Source organism: Excalfactoria chinensis, chromosome 6, assembly GCF_039878825.1.
Source record: "Excalfactoria chinensis isolate bCotChi1 chromosome 6, bCotChi1.hap2, whole genome shotgun sequence".
In the NCBI taxonomy this organism is placed as follows: Eukaryota; Metazoa; Chordata; class Aves; order Galliformes; family Phasianidae; genus Excalfactoria; species Excalfactoria chinensis.
This window is the reverse complement of record NC_092830.1, coordinates 10,564,413-10,586,054: the sequence shown is the minus strand read 5'-3', so window position 1 is coordinate 10,586,054 and position 21,642 is coordinate 10,564,413. Positions and strand designations below refer to the sequence as shown.

At 36.9% G+C, this 21,642-nt stretch overlaps 1 protein-coding gene across 3 annotated transcripts in view; it reads right to left on the bottom strand.

The window, feature by feature from the left end:
- The window catches only part of LOC140253683 (uncharacterized), a 228,630-nt gene that overhangs the window by 187,747 nt on the left and 19,241 nt on the right, over positions 1-21,642 (bottom strand). For all 3 annotated transcript variants that reach the window (XR_011903946.1, XM_072339421.1, XM_072339420.1), the window contains exon 3: positions 9,752-9,812. The gene's annotated coding sequence lies outside the window, so the exon portion shown is untranslated. The remainder of the gene's footprint in view (positions 1-9,751; positions 9,813-21,642) is intronic.

Here is a 21,642-nt window from a genome sequence, read left to right as displayed (position 1 = left end):
TACAGCCAACTCATGGATACTGTATGGGACTGTGACAACTCAGAAAGAAAGACCCTGATATAATACTAGCTTGAGACACACTATCCTCTTCATTGCAATACTGTCACCACCTAGAGTGATTTACTGCACCTCAAGATCTTCTTCCAAAACACTGTTAACCTTAGGCTAAAATCACATTTGTTGTCTCTTCTGCTTTTGCTACATACAACCCCACACAGCTAAGCTAGCTAATTAAGGTTAAGGAAACGTAACAAAGTCAAACCCTGCTGTTATTCTGGAAATACCCACTACAGAAGTCATTCCCTACATTTCTTTAAAAGATACAGCCTGCTTCACTTCAGGGACATAAAGAGCCCCCGTGTCAGACAGATACGAAGAAATAGACCTGAAAGATGATGTCAGGAAATTTTCTCTGGGTCAAGGTGGTGCTCAATAGATGAGCATGGCTCAAAAAATGTTTCATCAATGGAACAACTTAAAATAACAGAGATTCGTTCAGCATCCTTGAATGGGATTCAAGCAATCCCGTTGCAGATTTTCAGTTTTACTGAAGGATTGCTAACCAATTGCATGGCTGGTTTGTACAGTGATTCTAGCAGCAACAGCACCAAAAATGTTACCATTTGTGCAGTATGTCTTACAAAGGATGTGTAAGAGGAAAGGCAGGCAAAGTCTTCTGTAGAATTTCTTTCACTTGACCAACTGCTATGCCTGCAAAAGCCAGACATACGTCTCGAGTAGACCATCTCCTAAAGAAAGGAAGATTTTTTTAAAAAACCTAGCAGGAATATTAGTTAGAAACATTGAAAATTTAAGTCTGATAACATAGAATATTTCTTTAAAAAAAAAAATAAAACCAAAACCTGAGCCAATTCAGATATAGCAAACAACCAGCTTACCTTGGTCAATGCAAAACGTAAGAAGAAAAACTTGTTCTCAATACTGAACACATTACTTTCCTTTTCACCCGGGAAATTCAGTATAAGCAAAACGCTTTCAAAATTCTGCATAAAAAATTGTCCCTGCAAATCATCGTGGCTACAGCTAACAGGCACCCAATTCTAATTTGGCAAAAACAGAATTTACATTTTCTTCACAAAGAGAAATGTACCCATATCTTATTTTACCACTACAACATTAATGGTTAGTGAGTTGTACCTCCAGTTCTTTCTTTTTCTTCTCATCTACGTAAACTATAAGCAACCTATGGCACTTTGAAACAAATTAATGTCATTTTACAAAGGAATCAGTGAGTTTTATACACTGAGAAATCCACACACCGAACGTTAGTATCCACTACTTTATGTGAGGATACCTTAACAAAGCAAATTAAGGTATACTTGGATTTTCATTCCATTCTGTAATGATGAGGAAGACTCCTCTTAAAACAGTTTGGATGCAATAGATATCTATCAATATCTTTCTATTCAATCTTCTATCACTTTAATGATATTGCAGAGTCAGATGAAGTTAACGGCATTAACCAATTCAGGCAGCAAATTTATTAAGACTTCTCAGACTTGCAAACCAAAGAAAACCTTTGTGGAAGTTGAACTGCTGCATCTCTCTGCCAAGGTGCACTGATCTCCAGCGTGTGCTTCTCCTTGCATGCCATGGTATAGAGAGACATGCAACATGGCAGCCACAGTTCTGCAGAGACTTCTCTGGCTACACACCACAATATGATGCAAAGCATCACTGCCTCTGTGTCATGGGTATAACCACAAATCCACCAATCTGGACACCATGACACACAGAACAAATGCTGTAAGCATACTGCTTTTGGCTGATTTTTGTATATTTTAGCAAGAGAGAGTTGAGCTGCTCAGAGAGACAACAGAACAGAAGAGTGAATTCAGAAGGTCAAAACGAGCAGAAATCTTACAAGACTAACTGAGAAGTTGCACCATCTGATCAGTCTCCATAATGACAGCTTTTAACAGAGACATTTCCAATGAATTTTCAAGTCTAACTTTCATTACCAAATCTTTACAATCCAGAATGATCTGCAATAAGGTGAGTTCTCACTTCAACCTCCACTTTTTTTCCCTGGTGGGCACTGCAATGAAATGCATTCTGATTGCCCTAGTAATAAGGTACATATTTGACTTCAAACTATAACAGGCAATAATTTTTTTTGCTGTTGTTACTTTTAGTAACACAAATCAGGCCAGCTGGAAATGTTATTTCTACCCTGGAGTGTCTTGCGCTACATTTTAAATTGTAAAAGGAAATAAGTAATTCTAGCCTTTATGATAACACAATTCATAGTGACTTCTGGTATTATTTGTCTGGGAATTGCTGAACATTGCAGACTAACGTAAACTTCTATGAGCATCTTGAGGAAAACATGCATTTAAAAGTTTATTTAGGCAAGGTAGAAGATTACATCGAGAAAAAGATATTAGCATATGCTAAGGAGAATAGAGCCAGATCTCCACCATGGCTTTGTTTTCTCAGGTTTACATGAAAGGCTAACTGTAAAATGCCAAATTGCAAATGAATGCAGTTTTAATCTTTGTATTCCTATCAGGTCCAATACACTGGAATATGTGCCACATCAAAGTGAATGCAGACATTCCTTCATCACCATGGGTTCCATTTGGTAGGTCCTTAGCAACACACCTCTTACTGCTGTTTGAAAATATTTATCAGAAAATTCTTACGAGTATTCAACCTTATTGATCCATTCTCAGAAATTTCTTAACCTGAGCTTCCTGAACTAGTTACATGATCAAGCTGGAAATAAATGAGTTAGAGAAAACATCTTGGTCACAGTGCTTAAATGTAAGTGTGCAGTGACCAATTTTCCAGCACTGAACATGAAAAAGTGTACCACCACAGTGCTCAAAAGTAATGGAAACACCACTGCAGCATGATACAGCACTTCCACAGGAGCATTTTCAGTTGGGTCTGTTACACCACACCATCTACAAACATACTGGAGATTTCACTGTCATTACAAAACCATGAGAACACTCCAACAAAATGCTTACGAATACAAAACCTCAAGTTTTCATACACCAGAAGCAAAAGTAATCTCCCACCCTGAACATTCTCCATTCCAAAATCCCACTTCTTCCTGTGTGAAAACTGCATTTAACTTAGCCCAGAGCAGAGCTTACATGCTGATGCCCCAGGATTTGAGCACAAAGACAGAGAAATTTGCCAGAATTTTTCCAGAACTTTCAGGAATTTATCAGTGAAAGTGACGAATGGGAATTTACAACTAAAGTGTGTTGTGGGTATCTAACTCTTATAACAGTATCAAATTTGTTGGTAAGAGTTTCTGTATGTTATACACAAACTTAGCCTGAATCTGAACTTGTATCACAAAGTTGCAATTTGGCAAACATATATTTCAGAATACCTAACTGCTCAATATGTAAAGACAGTTCTTCCTGAGCAACAAGACTGACAGCTTGAATGACAACTTCAACTACTATTTATTAAAAAATTATAAATAAAGTTCAACAATATTCAGCCTGAGGGGAAAAAAAAAAAACTTCAAGTGAAAAGGAATATGCGTTACGAGGACTTAGGACTTTTAAGTCTTCATTCAGTATTAGTTCATTTTAGTTACTGTAATAGATGCTATAAATATAGGATAAGCAACTACAGGGAAATCTGGCAAGCCTGAAGGAATAATGCATTATTCCTGTATTTTACACAATGTTTTTTCATTCTAAATAGTCTGTAACGCCAGCAGTCTCATTCCAATTTAAGTGAGAAGTCTTCTCTCACCTCCACACTTTCTGTTTGCAGGAGTTACCAAACATAGTTCACTTCCACACAGATTTGGAAATAACCACCCCCACCACTCTAATCTAGTGAACAGTTTCTAAAGGAGACAAATTCCCTTCCTGTCATTACAGTTCAAAAACATTCTGTAAATGGTATCAGAGAAGGGAATATTTCACAGGTAGAAAGAGTTCAGTTCAAATGTTTTTTTGATAATACATTAGATTTCTAACAGGTTCTAATACTCTTTTAATCCCACCATAAAGACAGATAAGTTAAAAAGCATAATTTGAATAAATATCCTTAAAGAAATGAAATATATCTTTAGTTGCATCTCATAATAGAAGTTACACAAATTGCCCTTTCTCCATTAACTCTTCTATTCCTCACTTATATTTTCCAAAGAGTGCAAATAATGTGACGGCAGCACAGACAGACTGTTAGAAGTCTCTCTTCCAACTCAGTTTGCAGGAAGCAACTGAGTAAGAGTTCATCTTGTAGGAACTGGTATCCAGGGCATATGAAGGAATTGCATCAATAAACCTTCACACAAAAAGCACTGTCCTAGTAGTTCTGCAGAAATGGTAGGGAACTGGTGTGTAATAAACTATGTCCTCCAATGGATATGTAAGAGCAGTGGAACACTGCACTGTAGAATCTTAAATGTATCCTTGTATTCAGTTTGAACATTATAACTTCAAACATTAAATACTTAAAAGTTAGACTTCCAACTTTGTATGATCCTATCTCCACAGAAATATGAATCACTGCCATCTTACAAGAGTTAAGCTGACTGCTTGACTGAAAATGACATTATTTTTCATAAAACCTCCCTCCTCATCCAAACATACTATTCCAGTTTGCTACTACTAAGTCCACTTCTAAGAAAACCATGTCTTCATCCACAGAATAAATCATTAATTCAAGATAGATGCACTATCTTTTACCTCACACAAAGTTTGGAATAAGCAATTCTCACGTTTTGTATACAAACACTTTTGCAAGATTTTAAGCATCAATGGAAACATCTGAGTAAAGAACAAATGCGCTAGGTGTGCTTTGTCACTATTCAAAGAGAAGTGGAAAAACAGCCTGAACCCTAAGGTGCTTGTAGTTTATACACAAAGAGTACAGGTTAAAATACCACACAGCAGGCAGATAAGGTGGGAGATCTATATCTGTGTTATTAAAAAAAAAAAAAAAAAAAAAAAAAAAGAAAAAAAAAGAATATCATACAGATTGTAATAATTAATTGCTTCTTAACAATTCTCACCAGAAGACTAAAAAAGCCCCTATTTTGAAAGAGCATCACAAATTTTAATAGCTCTCGCTGAGCAGAAGACTAAACATGTAAATTCCAAAAATTTTACTCCCATGTGTTTAACAGCCACATTCCTGTCAGACATTGGATAATGAACAAGCTAACAGATTAGTTGGGGAGAATAATTCTATGCAGTGCATTAAGTGGGGAAGAAGCAAACATCTCTGTGTGGGAGGTGGACAAGCTCAAATTATTACTGTGACAAATATAATATGCAAGACTAAGATTTAAAGAAAAGGAGATGGCAGAAAGGATGGTGCAAGCCCGGTCAGCAAGAAGCGTGGAAACAGTAACCTCTCATCACTTCGTTCTGTCTCTCTGTAGTTGAATTTCTTAATTTATTCTAACCCGACACTTTCTCAACTTCAGTCTTCGAGAAGCAATCAAGTCTATGGCTCAGGATGGGGATCAAACTGATTGTTAGAGCTAAATGGTGGTTTGTCAGACTGCCAGAATGACTCCTTAAAAGACATATATTATTACAATTTTAGCAAGTCCATTAATGTCACAGTCTAAAGCAAGTACAACGGGCATTAATTTTCCTGTGTCATTCTAGCTATATGCACTCCCAGGATAAGCGATAAGCTACCACTGCAACTGTTCTATTTTACTTTTTTTCATCTTACAAATCTTCCTCCCACACATACACACAAATTGTGCTGGTTCTCCATGTTTTGCAGTAATACACAGAAGCCTCAACTGAGATTAGGGCCCCAGCACACTGCGTGTAAACAGCATGATACAATCCTTGCTTCAAGCAGCTCAGAGGTTAAAGAGCCAAGAGAAGCATCTGATAGGAGGAATAATGGAGAAAGCTGGTGATTAAGTTACTTGCCCAAGGTCACAGAGCAGACTAGGAACAGAGGCTCCTCTCTTCTTCCCTTCCTGATCGGCCACATGTCCTCTCACCTTTGGCTGAACTTTTATCTCTATCTCTTCTCAGTCAGTTATGAATAATTCATGGTAATGAATTATTAGCTCTAAGGTGAAAATTGCTGTTCACATGTAATAGCATTAAGCAGATAAGAAAACTTATGGTATCATATTAAAAATACTAAAAAGCATGCAAGATGAAAAACAAAATGGATACTACTAGGATTTCTTTCTCCAAATACATCTGGAATATTCTTAAGTTTTAATGACAACGGTGTAATTTATTTTGTCTCTCTTGCCCACTGCATGCTCTATGGATTTTTGTAATTCATAACACAAGACGAGAATAAACTCTGTTTTCAGATTAGCTGTAACATCTCCTTTGTCCCAAAGCTATTTTGAATCTGTAGATTTTACTGCAAACAAATAGAAGATGTATTGGCATAGCAGAGAATTGTGAAGTCACACTGCTAACCGATGAATTTAGCATTTCTTCAGCACTTTCACATACAAGACTGAATTACTCACTCATCAAAAATTTTTGAAGACTGAAAGATTCTAAATGAATAAGTGATAAGAAAGAAAGAAAGAAAGAAAGAAAGAAAGAAAGAAAGAAAGAAAGAAAGAAAGAAAGAAAGAAAGAAAGAAAGAAAGAAAGAAAGAAAGAAAGAAAGAAAGAAAGAAAGAAAGAAAGAAAGAAAGAAAGAAAGAAAGAAAGAAAGAAAGAAAGAAAGAACCTGTTGTCTTGACATAAACTAGCCTAAATTACCACACTGAATGAAGTCCAGTGACCTGATTTCTGGAAGCAATTGATACTGCTGCTATTGACCCAAACCACATTTGTAAATTGACATTTTTAGCTAAGGTTGTCTGCCGCTCAATTGCCTTAAATCAGTTTGTCAAAGAGTGCTCTCTGGCTACCTCCTATTAATTACATTATAACATCCAGCTGTAAATAACATACTTTAAGCCCTTAATAGGAACAACAAACACTCTTTAAACTCCCAGTGTGAAATCTGTGCTTTTCTTAGTTAAAGGAATACAGCACATACACTGCATAGGACACTGCTATAAGCTTTTAAACCCACCCATTAAAAAAGGAGAATGTGTAATAATTACTACAGAAATTAGAAAGGTACATAAAGTAGGGCAAACAAATCAGTATCAATAGAAGATTTCTTTCAGTAGTTCAAATTGCTGGTGCACATCTCTCCAGCAGAACTGTACTCTTTGAACTAAAGAGAAAAGGGGCCTGTTCAACCTAGTCACCAGTGGCCAGCTTTCAGCTCCCCTCAAAGGCAGTACATATGGTCTGAATAAAGCAGGTAATATACAACTAACCTTTGTCAATCCCTTTGCACATGAATTACATGACCTAAGTACTCTTTGGTACATCTTAGAATATTCCATTTCAAGTATTTTCCAGTAGCGTACTATACATCATAACATTTGGATGCAGCATAAAATTACTGACTAGTAAAGAACAAACAGATAAATGGCTACAGAAAGCGCATAAAAGAGCTCCAACAGAACCTAAAATGCAGGGAGCATACTGTACATCAGGGACACCTCTCAGTGACAATTTTGAATGTGGAGGGCTCTTTGCAATTCCCTAACCTAGCCAAGACTCATCCATCAACTTTAGGACTCCAGAAGTGATGAAAGAACAGATGAACAGAAAATATAGCACAAGGTTACCCTGTTTAGCATAGCAGATGAGACAGCACAACTCAATCAGGCTCTTATTAAGTATTGTGAGCTGGACATTAAATTCATTACTTCCCATGTCTAAATTCTAATTACTCTTCCCAAGTGATCTTACTTGCAACAAAGTCACTGTCTAAAAGCAAAAATAAACACAAAACCAAACAGGGCCACTAAATCACAGTCTTTAAAGGTGAATGGTGACTTCACTGGGCAACATGTTCTAAGCTTGCTTCCATCTGCATGCAGAGATAAACACAAGGGCTTCTAGAGATCCCTTATATCTTTCCATTGTTCTACCTAGGCTCTGAGAAGCTTACCCTGCCCTCATGAAGGATCACTTAAATCTTCTCTTGAACAGAAAAGAAATGGGAAAGGATTTTAAAGGCAGAAAGATTGTACTGCTTAATCAGGCTTAAATAGAATGAATTTTAGAGTAAGAAATAGAAATAGCTTTTTTTAACTTAAAAACAAAAAAAAATTATATCAGTAGGAAAAATCCTGCTATCTCTTCAGAAAATGGTAGAAACTGTCCCCATTGCAAGCAAACACATCTGACCAAGATGTTAGTATTAACAGCACTGAAGAGAAGGCAATCTTACACTGGAGGGAGCAGAGAAATATGAGGTTAATTAATGCTAATACATACTGCAGTTTTGCAGTTTAAAAAAGTCCATGAAGAGTTAATTACTGAATCTTACTTTAAAAGCCCCTCACATACTACAGTTTTCACCTAATTCAAAACATTTTTATTTTTGCAATAGTTTTCCTTGCTTCCTTGTCTCACTGTCTCCTGAAATCCAATCACAGAGCAGTAAATAAGTCCACAGTCATTACAAAGACAGGATGAAACATGGTCTAGCAATAAAATCAAAATGTAGAATCATTAAAATAATACAATTATTTCAGCTGTACAAAACTATATACAACTGAACAGCTACAACACAACCTCACATGCCTCATGTTAACACATCAGAAATTAGACAATAAAGAACAGGTGCTACATGCGGCTTTTAATCTCTAGGCAAACAAAGTAGGGTAAAAACCTCCCCTTAAGATGCAATTCAGTGTTATGTGCTATACTGCAGCTTCTCCCTCAGCATTTTTAGCACAGTGCTACAACAGGATGTGTGGCATGATGAACAGGAGCCCTTTGCTGCAAGCTATTTTTCAGTCTTCAGCGATGTTTAACAGAAATATCCTAAGTGAAACAGATCCTCTCCAGCCAGAGGGAGAGATTTCAAAATAGAGGCATTAGCATGAGTAGTCGAATGTTTCAGAAAAATTCAGAAAATAAATGTCTTCCATGTGTTGCAAAGGGAAAGGGGGGGGGGGGGGGGGGGGGGAAACACTGAAAGGGGGAAAAAAAGCATCCACAAGAAGCACTGTGGAAATATGACCAAAGTCTACAGCTCCTACTGAAAGCAGGATGTCCACAATACTTTTCTGCAAAGTGATATTCATGCAACAACAATGAACATGATTCACTTCCTATTTTAGTTAATGTGAATGCCCAGTAATATGATACCTAACTTACCTTTTAGGAGTATACTAATGTTTGACTTAGGAGCCTTCAAAACAAAACATTTCCTGAAAGCATGTTAAAAAAGCATCCAGACTCTTTCCATTAATTTCATATATAAGAGCCAAGAGAACACAACTTTAGTTGCCTAAATATCTTCAAAATCTGCACACTGCTTTAAGTATTCAATTACTTCCTTTCCACTGGCTTTCAATTTAGTTTTTCATCCAAGCTGTGCTTATAATAAAAAAAATCACCATACTTTTAACATATGCTTCATGTGAAAAGTTATGTTCTGATACTATAGATACACGTAAAATAATTTACTTGTTTCATGGCACATAGGTCTCAAAAAAAAAACTACCCAGATATCAGATAACCTACGTTTTGATTTGAATTCATTCAATGCTACAAATAAGGATAAATTCCAAGGAATGAAGTTTATCCAGTTCAAAGTTCCTGTCAAAGAACTCCATAAAACAGATAAAGACTCTTGAGTTAACATTACCATCATTAAACCATGCATCTATTGTTGTCATAACAAACATTTTGTGTCTAGAGTAACAAAACAGAAAAGATATGCCTCTCACCCTCAGAGCTTGTGCCACTTCTGGTCATAGCCTCAAACTTCTGTGAACATCTTTCTACAACCTGTAAGAAATGCAAAGAACTCAGCTGAGCCAGGAAGAGACATTTTCCACTGATTAGTAAGCACATGCTTATTGCCAATCCTACTCAAAACTAAGTACTCCATTCAAAGCAAAGGAGCACTAGTAACGTTTAAAAACATTATAGCATCTTCTGACATGAATCAGATGTCCAAAAGAAACAAACAAAAATGATATGAATCATTCTGAAACCAGACTGAAAAACCATCACCAGAGAGGAATTTTTTTAATTTTTTTTTTTAATGTTTCTCCAGTCTGTGTAGTAATTTAAACAAATTATAATCCAGTTATATTTTCATAAACAAAGAATTAAAGGATGGTAATGTAATTAATGCCAGCCTGGGTATGTTTATAGAAAATGCATCTTGACTAACTTGATGAGATTAAAAGTTTGTCTCAGAAAGATAACAGCTTGATGAACTTAGAATTTTAAGTGGGTAAATTAAACTTGGTACTTCCTGATATGTTGACTGAGAACCTGGAACAAAACAAAGTCAATATGTCATGTATTAATGAAATTAAAAGCTGATTAACTGACAAATCCCAGCTGAAAGCCTAAACAAAAATTTCTCATCAGGAGAGCAGTTTTTAATAGGCTCCCACAGGCTCTACAGGTTTTAACATGTTTATTTTTTAACAATTAGCCACCTGAAGGGAGAAAATAACTTGTGAAATCTGAAGATGAGGAGACTCATGTTAAGTAGGAAGCAAGATGCAAAATGTCAAATACCACCAGTGGAACCCAATGCAAGGTCTACTTTACCAGCACTATATGTAAACAAACACTTTGGCACACTGAATGCAGGATATGAAATTCACGATGCTTCCTGAATTCTGCATCATTGGGGGAGAGCAGGAGACCTGAGGTTTGTCACTTGTTTGCTGTATTGCGCTCCTAGAAAATCAGCCTCAACTCTTTAGTGCACTTTATTTGAAATGCTTCCCATACAGGTGGGTGCCAATACATACATATAAATAAAAACAGAAAAGGATGTTCTTTCTGTGGATCAGTGACATCCCACAATCCCCCCATTTCATCAACTACATTCCTATATGTATCAACTGCATGGGAGCTAGAAAATTGCATTTGTGAAAAGACACAACAGACTGTTGAAGTAAAAATCATACACTACAATTGGTTGCTTTAATTCTCAAGACAGCACTGTAATTCTAGCATTACTATTCTGACTTTTTACTCCACTTGCCTATAAAGTATCTAGTCCGAAGGAGGCCACAGTCAACATTCTGGACCCCTCCAAAACAAAGTTAGTAGTTACAAAGTAAACATAACAGCTCACAAAACTGTCTAACAAGCAAAAACATCTCGTATGTGCTACACAGTCTAACTTCCAATGTAATGGTGAGAATGAATAAGAAACTATGAATTGAACATACACTGCTTTGCCTCATCAGGCTCAGAAGTAACTAAGACATTTTTCATACTCTTTTTTGAATTTAAATTCATATCATTGTAGGTTAGAAAATGTTTGCTACTAGAGAATGCACTGTATTTGTAGAACTAGAGATGTTTGCTTACGACAGCCAATAGTCCTGAAATACAGAGTTTTCTGAAAGACAATGATCATTCTTCATTGCACCAGGACAATTTCACAACTAACAAACCGCATTAACACAACAATCTTAAAACACAACCCTTACTTGCTTTTACAAGCACAGTTCCCAGAAATTAGTTTCATCCAACTCACAGCAGGAAAAAATATATATATTAAAATAAAATAGAATTAAATTAATCTTTATCTTCATGTAAGAAAGCATGGTATTTTTGAGACATGTTTTCAAAAATACCTTTTGATATATCACCATGCCTTACATCAGAAGCTTTAATAACCCCGACTCACTACTACTTTACTTTAGAAGTATCAGGTGGTGCTTCTGAAAGCTGTATTCTTGACAGGAATTGCAAGCTTGCTTAAATCATGTATCAAAAGCCAACAGATTACATATTTTTTTATTCTAGACATCACAAAATTAAGATAACCATGACAGATTTCAATAATTTCAAATAATCCTCCTTCTATCTGGTGATGAGGTTTCGTTTCCATAATTGTTAGGTATTTTTAAAACAACTTGTTTTCTAGCTGCCAAGAAACATCCATAAGAGTAAGAACAGGCAACACCAACACTCTTCAGTTAACAAAAAGGGGAAAAGGTGAAGGTGGAGAAGTCCATCCAGCTCTTATCACGTATTGCAAGATACTCAGAAAATTTGTCCTGTCTCATTTGCCAGTCACATTTAAACCATATTTCAACAAAAGCCAAGTCTGATTTGCAGTGGAAAAAAAGACCTGGAACTCAGAGCAGTTAGATAAACATTTTCATGAGCTCACACTAAGTTTGTAGGCAAAGATCACCCAATGGTAAAAGCTTTCACCTTGTTCACAGTTTGTTTCTATCATGTGTACCATGCTGAAGGGAAGTGGTGGATCTCAGATATGATCTGGTAATGCAGTTAATTTTAAGGAATGAAATTATTTATAGTTCTGTGTTGGATATAACCTTTGTCAAGTGCTGTCAAATGCAGCCTCCTATTCTTACGTTCCCCTGTCTTACACAGCCCTCCCCTTGCCTTGGATCAAATGAGCACTGATCCAACACACAGGCAAAACCACATATCAGAAACACCTCCTTATTATCCTTCTGTTTTAAGGGCACGTTATGGTTGTATTTCTAAACCCACGGACCCAGAAATACCCAGTTAGAGAAATGGAATATTTCTCTAACTACTCTTCCAAATCCACTCGCAGAATCGTGCAGAATCACAAGGTTGGAAAGGACATACAAGATCATCTAGTCCAACTATTCTCCTATCGCCATTACTACCCACTAAGCTACTAACCACATCTTGTAGCACCTCACCCAGATGACTCTTGAACACTGCCAGGGACAGCAACTCCATCACCTCCCCGGACAGGACAGGACATTCCAGTGCCTGACCACTCTTTGAATCATAAGGGTTGGAAGTGACCTCTGGAGATAATTCATCCAATCCCCTGCTAAAAGCAGGAGGCCAAGGGTAGGGAACACAGGAAAGTGGCCAGGCAGGTTCCCTCATAAGTGCCCCTACCTGTGGTCCTCCATTGGACTTCCTCCAGCAGCTCTCTGTTCTTGTGAACTGAGAAGACCAGAACTGGACACAGTATTTTAAAATGTGGCATGACCAGGGCAGAGCAGAGGGGAAGGATCACATCCATGCTGGCCACAGGTCAATGGATTCTTAATGCTTCCTAGGATACCACTGGCCTTATGGTCCACTAGGGCACACTGCTAGCTCATGGCCAACCTGCTGTCCACCAGCACACCCCAGGCTACCTCTGCAGAGGGCCTCTCCAGAAGGTCAGCCCCTAATCTGTGCTGATGCCAACAGTTATTTCTCCCTAGAGAAATAAGTGCCTTTGCCCTTGCTGAATCTCATTAGGTTCCTCTCTGCCCAACTATACAGCTAAGGTTCAAACAAACGATGATTCAAATATGCCTTTAATATGAATACAGCTGTAGTACAGCGGCTCCTGTGGTAAATTATTCCCTCAGAGTAACTGAGAAGTAATTATTACAAAGTTATTGGGTTATCAAACTTCTAATGATGTTATAATTGCTTTCGTTATATAATTGATTTGTCACAAATGCTCTTATTGCAATTATTATTGACCTCCTGACACTGCTAAAATGTAATTAAAGGTTCAGTTCTGTTTAACACACTGCCCTTACGGACTGTTGAAGAATCAGAGAAGCTACAAAAACATACAGTCTCACTTTTTGGTTTCACAATAGGAGACCTAGGGCAGTTATTTTGCCACCTCTTCTCTGAAATCTTACTTTCTTTATATTTTGTTTTGGTGTTTTAATGCCCCACTCCGTGTATTTGGCAAAGCCTTGTTTACCCAACAACATCATGTTTCTATCCAAGTACAAAACATTTTGTTGTCACTCCGCAGTTTTGTCTTGTATGCTCTCTACATTTGTGCCAAACCAAAATCAGTTTCTCCTCTTATTTGCTCGGCATTTTTCTTCCTGATGTAATAACAGTGCAATCGCTTCCAATTTTATTTATTTATTTATTTATTTAACAGCTTGTGCTTAACTATTTTTCCTATTTGTTTCTCTGGAGACTTTGACAAATCCAGTAATTCAGAATAAAAGAATAACAGGAAGAGCAAGTGGTAACTGGTCCTAACGCAGCAGCCCATCAAACCAAGCTTAAGCTAGGTAGACTTAGTACAGGGTTATACTCAACCTGTCACTTTCAAATGACATTAGAGATTTACAAGAAAATTTCTGAAAATCTAAAATCTTGCATTTTTGATATGTTTATTCATCAACATTGGTACTTCCACATAAATCTACTTAAGACCCATATTCTACTCTCCCCTCATCTCAGATTGCTCTGGAACTTAACTGATGGAAGTTGAAGTGCTTGCTAGCAACAGGAGGCTAATGCAGTTTAAAAGCTTCAGAGAATTCCAGAAGTCAAAGATGTAAACTATTCCTCTGCCTACATTCATGCTGTGTGTACAGAAAGGACCACAGCTTTAGACAATTAAAAACATGGAATGGGGGATTTTTTGTTGTTTAATATTGTTCTGTCCTTTATGATTAACCTAACATGATTAAGCACTAGGGAACAGGAAAGGATGATAAGGATGTAAAAATATTTTAAAAAAAGAATTATTTCTGCAGTGCAATAGTTCATGCATACATTTACCTTAATAAAAAATGAATACAGTAACAGTAAGAAATAATGCTGAAAAAATAGAAAATAAAAACTTTTTTCATCAAAAAGTAACAGTAATTATTTCTGAGTTTGAAACATTCAAATTAGTGCATTAATAAACAAGGAGGGAGGAAAAAAATTATATAAAATAAGTATATACCGAAGAAAGGATAAAGGAATCATGTGATCTAAGAAACAAAAACCCAAGGAGTCTTCTAAGTTGCCTTTATACTTATAAACATAACTCTTACCTGTGAAGGCATCTGGCATACCATGTCACAAGCAGAATATATGTGATATTGAGAAAAGATTCCAAGAAAAGCGTAACAGGACCTGACTTGTATTGCTGTTACACTGATGGAGATCAGCAGTGGCTTGAGTGAAGTTGAGGGAAGGAGGAATCAAGCCCACCACCCAGCAGCCATATTCATACATAGTCCATTAGCTGACAGACAACAAGACGACAAAGTTGTAATATGCAGATGAACTTCAAAAGGCAGATTTCAGAATTCACACTGACCTCTAATACCTTGCACCTTATCTCACCATTTAAATTCTTTCAAGGAGCTCCATTAAATAATATTACATTCAGAACAAACCACTAGCTATTTGGCAGTTTAAATCATTAGAGGAGATTTGAAAACAGGTGAATCAGCTTTCTCATTTATCCTGCAGACTGCTGTCACTTAGGTGACAAAAACGAGAGACAAACAGAAGGAGCACTCTCCTGTGAAGCAGGAATTACAATTTTAACTGGAGAAGTCAATGAGTTAAGATAACTGCATCACCCAAAGTAGTGTCAATTGGCTTAGGAGAATGCAGACCAGAAGACAGATAGCCTCTTCAAGTTCTACCAACTTGGAGAGAACAGAGAGCACTTTATAAAGCACAAGGCTTTTGTTTAATACTTTTAAAATAGGGCTATGTATATAGACAAAATTCGGAACAAAGTCACAGAACTACAGAAAGGCTTGGGTTGGAACGGACCACCCACATTCACATATCAACTTACCACACACAATAGTTGTTCAACTCAGTAAGACACAAGTAAACTATTCACACCTCCTCTTGTATTAATTCTTTACAAGCTTAGTGAGCTGAATCAATTCCTTACAGGATCAGATGAACAGAACTGAAGCCACACAGGCAGAAGCATGGAAGGACGCTGCATCTTTTTGGTGCCAAAAGCTCTTAGGTCATTTTAGTGTATCTAACTTCAATCACAAGTAAGAGTGTCTGGAAATTCAATTTCATTTTTCGTTCTTAGAAAAACCTGTTTTTGTTACAATAATGTAGCAGAAAAATAATAGGACTAGGCTCCCAATGTTTAAGAGCTCTTCAATGGAAATTCACTACACAGGAGAATGTTCACACTCTTCAGAAGAAGTGATCTCCAGCAGGCCAGCGTTGCTGGCAGAGAGGTGGAAGAGTTCACTTAGAGCTGAAGAAACCCAGCAAGGATTTTTTTCTTCCCAATTCGGAAGCAGAATTTTAACAAAAGAACCTTCTTTCCGTATGCTCCCTGGTATATGAGTGCTCTGCTCAGGACTGTACAAATAAATTTAAGTACCATTTCTGAAATATTAAATCTCTCTCCAGTGCACTCTGTTTGAAAGCACTTTAGGAACACTAGGCTGAAATAAGATGCCAAAAGGAAATTCAAACAGCAGGGCTGAAAATAATCAGAACTAATGTAAAAATATCCAGGGAAAGCTTCTCTCAAGGGCTTTATCTTACAATGAGGCACAGTCTTACAATGCAAACAATCCATTGCTATTACACTGGTAAAACACAAAGCACAATACTTATTAAAATTATGTTATTATCGTTCTTAGAATCCTGAAATAATTTTTTTAGCTGTAGAAAGACAGATGAAATTTGATTAGTTTCCTCCTCCGCCTCCCAAAGAAGACTGAAGCTAAGTGTCATTAAAATATATCTTCCTCTATGAATTATTAGTCAAAAATCTGCTGGATCTCTGATGATCCATTCTATTTCAAGAAAGAACAAAAATACAGATCATTACAGTACTGATGTTATTTTCTTGCTGTTCTCAGTTTAAATTTACCTAATTTCTTCCAGGAATATGGCTCTTTCTTGGAGAATGACACAGTTAACTGTTTTCAACAGCATGCTTAAGTAGTTGTTAGTTACAAGATCCTATCGTGCACCTACATTTTTAAACCACATTCACGCATCCTTTCCTATTCCCACATATAATACTATAAAATATTGTGGGCTATGTAGATTAATAACTCCAATAAGAATGTATACAGAAACTGGCAGAGGATCATTGATTCCTTTCAGTTGTAATTAATCATGCTGCCAAGTACCTTTCCTTACTCCTGTGCTAAATTCAAATTCAATTGGCAATCATCAGTCTTGACAAGACTGACATCGAAGTCTTTGCATGTGCCAATGGGTCATCTATCACGAGAGGTACCACCAGATGTATTACAGATTTTGTGTTTAAATTTGTCTCTTACAAAAACCTCTCCTAATATATGTAAAAAGCAATGAAGTTAACTGCAATAACGACAGCAGAAATTGCCACCTACTGAGTGTGCAGATGACTTCCCGTGACACCTTACAACACATTCCATGAAGTAAAAAGGCTCACAATCACTTTTAGCTGTCTAATGAGACTGTGTTTGGAGATACTATCAACAAAGTCCAAGATCCAAAGACAGCCTTAAACCTCAGCAAAGCCCATAGTCATACCTATTACATTGCTTTCTCCCCATCAAGAAGAGCAACCAAGTTCCTGTATGCAACAGTGGCAAACACAAGGCACTTGTGGGAAGAAGCTTGCTACTGGTTAGTATCAAGAATACAGACTTGATAGGAACTGAGCAGACAGCAGACATCTTAAGGCACGTAACAGAGAGGTTGACATGTTTCAGCAAGAAAATTGTTAGTGGCCATTTAGGAAAACATTTTACATTCCATTTTCCCCTCTTTCATGTGAATGAATTACATTAAGGCAGACCAAAGCTCCAGTCCACCAATGGAAAATAAATAAAAAATAAATTCCATGAAATCAGTCAGCTGCAGCTCTTGACAGAGTAGCAACACGCTGGCAGAGAAGGCACAGCCTCTGAGGCTTGCAATACTAAATACTTTTTTATCTAGATGCAAGCTCTATTTCTTAAGTCCCAATATTTGACAGCATGACTTTAAAATATAAATATATATCTATAAAGAAATTTAAAAAGCATGATATATTAGCAGCATTGTAATATACAACAAAAAGGCACAGCAGGAATTCAAGACCCAGAAGGCAACCAAGCCTGAACATTCTAAAGGTGAAATATGGAAGCAGGGAAATACTACCACTGGCTCAGTTAAACAGCTCTTATCCAGCCCTCGTACCTGAGAAAGTTCCTATTGAAACTGCATCAGTCAAGGTGACCCCAAAGCAGTTTCCCTGGGCACTCATACTGCAGAACCCATCCTAATTATACTGCACAGAAGTATAATTAGCTCCAGGTAGAGAAACACTTCAAGGCCCACACAGGGCTTCACAGCCTTTAAAAATGTGCAGAAATTTGCTAAAGACAATTGAGTTTTGTTGTCAAAGATTCTTGCATATTGGTTTGTTTCTGTATACAACAATGAAAGCATTCACCAAAACAGACAGCTTTTAACACACTGTTTTCAAATTCATAGTTTAAAAGCACGGAAGTGCTGGCAACAGAGAAACAAGTTCACAGACCTGGGTTTTACATGCTACATTTCAAGTGGACCTGAAAATAATTTTAAGAACAATGTAGTGCATAAAACAGGGGAGAAAAATGTTTTTTGAAAGACTGCTGACCTGTAAAATGTGCACTTCACATTCCTCCCATCCCCAAAGCACTCAGATCTGAGCAAATTCTGTTCCATGTCTCCCCTTTCCCCCATGTAACATTCAGGAAAAAAGCTCTTACTCCAGCACACTGCAAGCATCAGGGAAGCTCTGCCCACCTAGTTAAAGGATAGGAAGGAACAGGAAATATAGTTTCAATGAAACCATGCACTGGGCTGCTATCTTGAAATATTTTGTTTGATCTCAAATATAGAAAAATTAGAGTTTTCTGTACATGGTTTTATTTTATAATATCTTCTGTCTTCAAAAGAGTGTTTCATTGTAAGGCGGTCTGAGATAAAATGGTATCTAATTTGTTCACCACAGACAAAGACATTTATGGGGGTGTACCACACCAAAAACATGTTCCTCATATAAGATTTCCACTTGGAATTCCAAATGCTTCCAGAGGTAAAAGCATGAGGAAATCTACCAATGCACTTCAGAAAACTTGAGATTCTCACTCCGTTTTCATGTTTTATAGGTGTGTTTCTCTTTGTAAGCCCTGGGAAAGGACCCCACAACTCATTACATGGAGCCCTCCTGCAACCTGAAAGGACTTTCTCACACCAGCCAGGATTAAGCCTCCCCAAACACACCAAAGAAACACATGATGCCACCTTTCTACTTCATAACACTGGCTTTGCCCAGATTTCTGCATCAGCTTAAGATAATCTTAAAGGATAATTTAAGTGCTTTCTACTACTCCGTGTACATTACCAAAAAAACAAACAAACCAACAAACAAGCCCCATAATTTCCTGATGACGTAATTCATTCTTGGCAACATTCCTCCCAAAAAATCCAAACTGTCAAAAAAGATGAAACCCACATTAGCCCCAGTGCAGAATATTGCTGGCAAGCCACCTGTACCCTGCGGAACTCAGCTGGCAATGGAGATTGACAAGGACCACCAATCTCACCCCACTCAATGTGCAACGTTTGTTACTATGGTCAGACTTTCAAAACTGCAGTACCATAAGGCAGCAGGAAACTGGAAGAAAAAAAGTAAATCCTAAAACCATTCTGGAAAAAAAATAAAGCAAGCCAGAATAAATATGTATACATTTTGATGCATTTACTGTCAATGCAACTAATTTTACTCTATTTAGACACAGAATATAGCTTAAGAGAAACAGCTTTAGAGGGGGATTTCCACTACTAGTCATAGAATTACACCAACTCCAGCTCTTCAAAATACATATTCTAACTGTCCAGATTTCATGTTTTTAATATATATTTTTTATTACATGTAAATACATGCGGCATATCACATTCTACCTGGAAAGGGATGATTGACTACATCTGCCCCTGAAAAAGACTGCTTTTTGTCTTAGTTCCTGACAACTACTGCATTTGTAGAACTCCTTTTGCTGCTTTGTGACTAACACTGCTGCAATAAGAGACTGCCATTTTACTTCCTTTATATTTCACAGTTAAATTCTGGTATTTTAATACCATCCTTTAACTCCTTCTTTCTTAGTAATTAGTTGCCTAAAATAATGCCAACAGCAAAACATAGACAACGGATCTGGGCTTTGCATTTTACCAAAGCCGGTCCACTACAAAGAACATCACCTCACATCTCTTTGATTTTATGGCTTGCTAATAAAGTTGTAAATTTAGATGTCATAACACCATATAAACACACAATGAATAAACTTTTGCTGGACTGATGACACCAACTGATTAATGTATGCATGGTAGTTGTGTTTAATAGTACACATACAAGAGTTTCTGTGAAGTTTTATAATTGAATAGGTAAAGCATATACAGATATGATGGATATGCTGTGTACCTTTAAAGCAGCAAGTGTGAATGATGGACAGCAGTACATAATTCCTTCATGTGAGTAATGCATCTTGTAATTAACAGACTGCAAATGCATCACAGTCTTAAAAGAGTTTCCACCCCCACATCCTGCATAGTGCTTTTCAGATTAGTAATAACTTGGAGCTATTACTTCAATATACAAATAATCTCTGATTATTGTACTTGGTCAGGATTCATTCCTACAAAAATCTCTTCAGCAAACTGTATTTTGAAATGTATTTTTTAAAAATTCTGCTGTGAGAATCAGTGCATGATCTAAAATATGATTTTAAATTTAGAAAGTTTACAACCATTAGAAATTACTCTGACATTGATATGAGGGTCAGTAGAAGCTACTGGCACCTGTTTTAGATGCAGCATATCTCACCTGAGAGCTTCAGATACTTCAAAGTGAATGGTAATTTAATTATTAAAGATAGCAGTTCAATAAATACTTCATGCTTAATAATATTACTCAATAAAACAATAAACAAGAAACTAATCAAGAGGTAACATGGTAGAAAGCAGACAAATACATTCTAAAATAAGGATTAGTCGGGATTAGTCGCTAGGGTCCACAACTTCTATGTATGATGTATCTCTCAACAAAGCTGACATGGTGCTAAAGCTACTGAGTTTCTTCAGCTCTATAAAGAAAAAAAAAAAAAAACAAACAACTGTAAGCCCAAGAAACACGTAACTCCCCAGTTTGTTGAAATACTGAACCTAATGCCCAATGATAGTACTGTATTCATTTCTGGTTATGCTGAAAGTCAGCATGTCTTCCTTTCGTGAGGACGACCATTTGGTTTATCAGTGTGCGTTTGTTTATGTTGAGTTAAACAATGAAAAATTGAGTAAAATATATTTAAAGCTAACATCCAGGGAGAAATGAATCCTACCAAGAAGGCTTTCCTATTGCTAAATGAATCTTTGAGGTATTTAAATATTTATGACATCATGAGCATATAAGAAAAGTGTCTGAAGAATGCTTACAAGAATGAGACTCATTCTGGTTTCTCCCGGCGCTTGAAACATCCTGTCCCTCGCACTGACTTTGAGGAAAGCTTCTTTTAGGAAGCAATCAGTTTCACCCTGACAACCTCATGGTGACGTTTCAGAAATAAACTCAGCAAAAGACAATTATGCTCTCTGGTCTTCATCTAATCTCACCACTATTCAGGAATTATCCATTTTTCATAGTGCAGATTTTAGATTTTAAAAAAAAAATCAGTGTCTGGCTGACTGCCTCCTTTGATGCTTGAATCGCGCACTGTCTGTACAGACTGATTGTTACAACCTATCACAGGATTCAAGTGGAAAAAACTAAATTCATTTCATTTCCAAATGACATCTCTGGGCTGAAGGCAATGAAGAGGGACAGAAGTAAAATATCTGTGACAGAAAAACATTTTAAGAGGAAGAC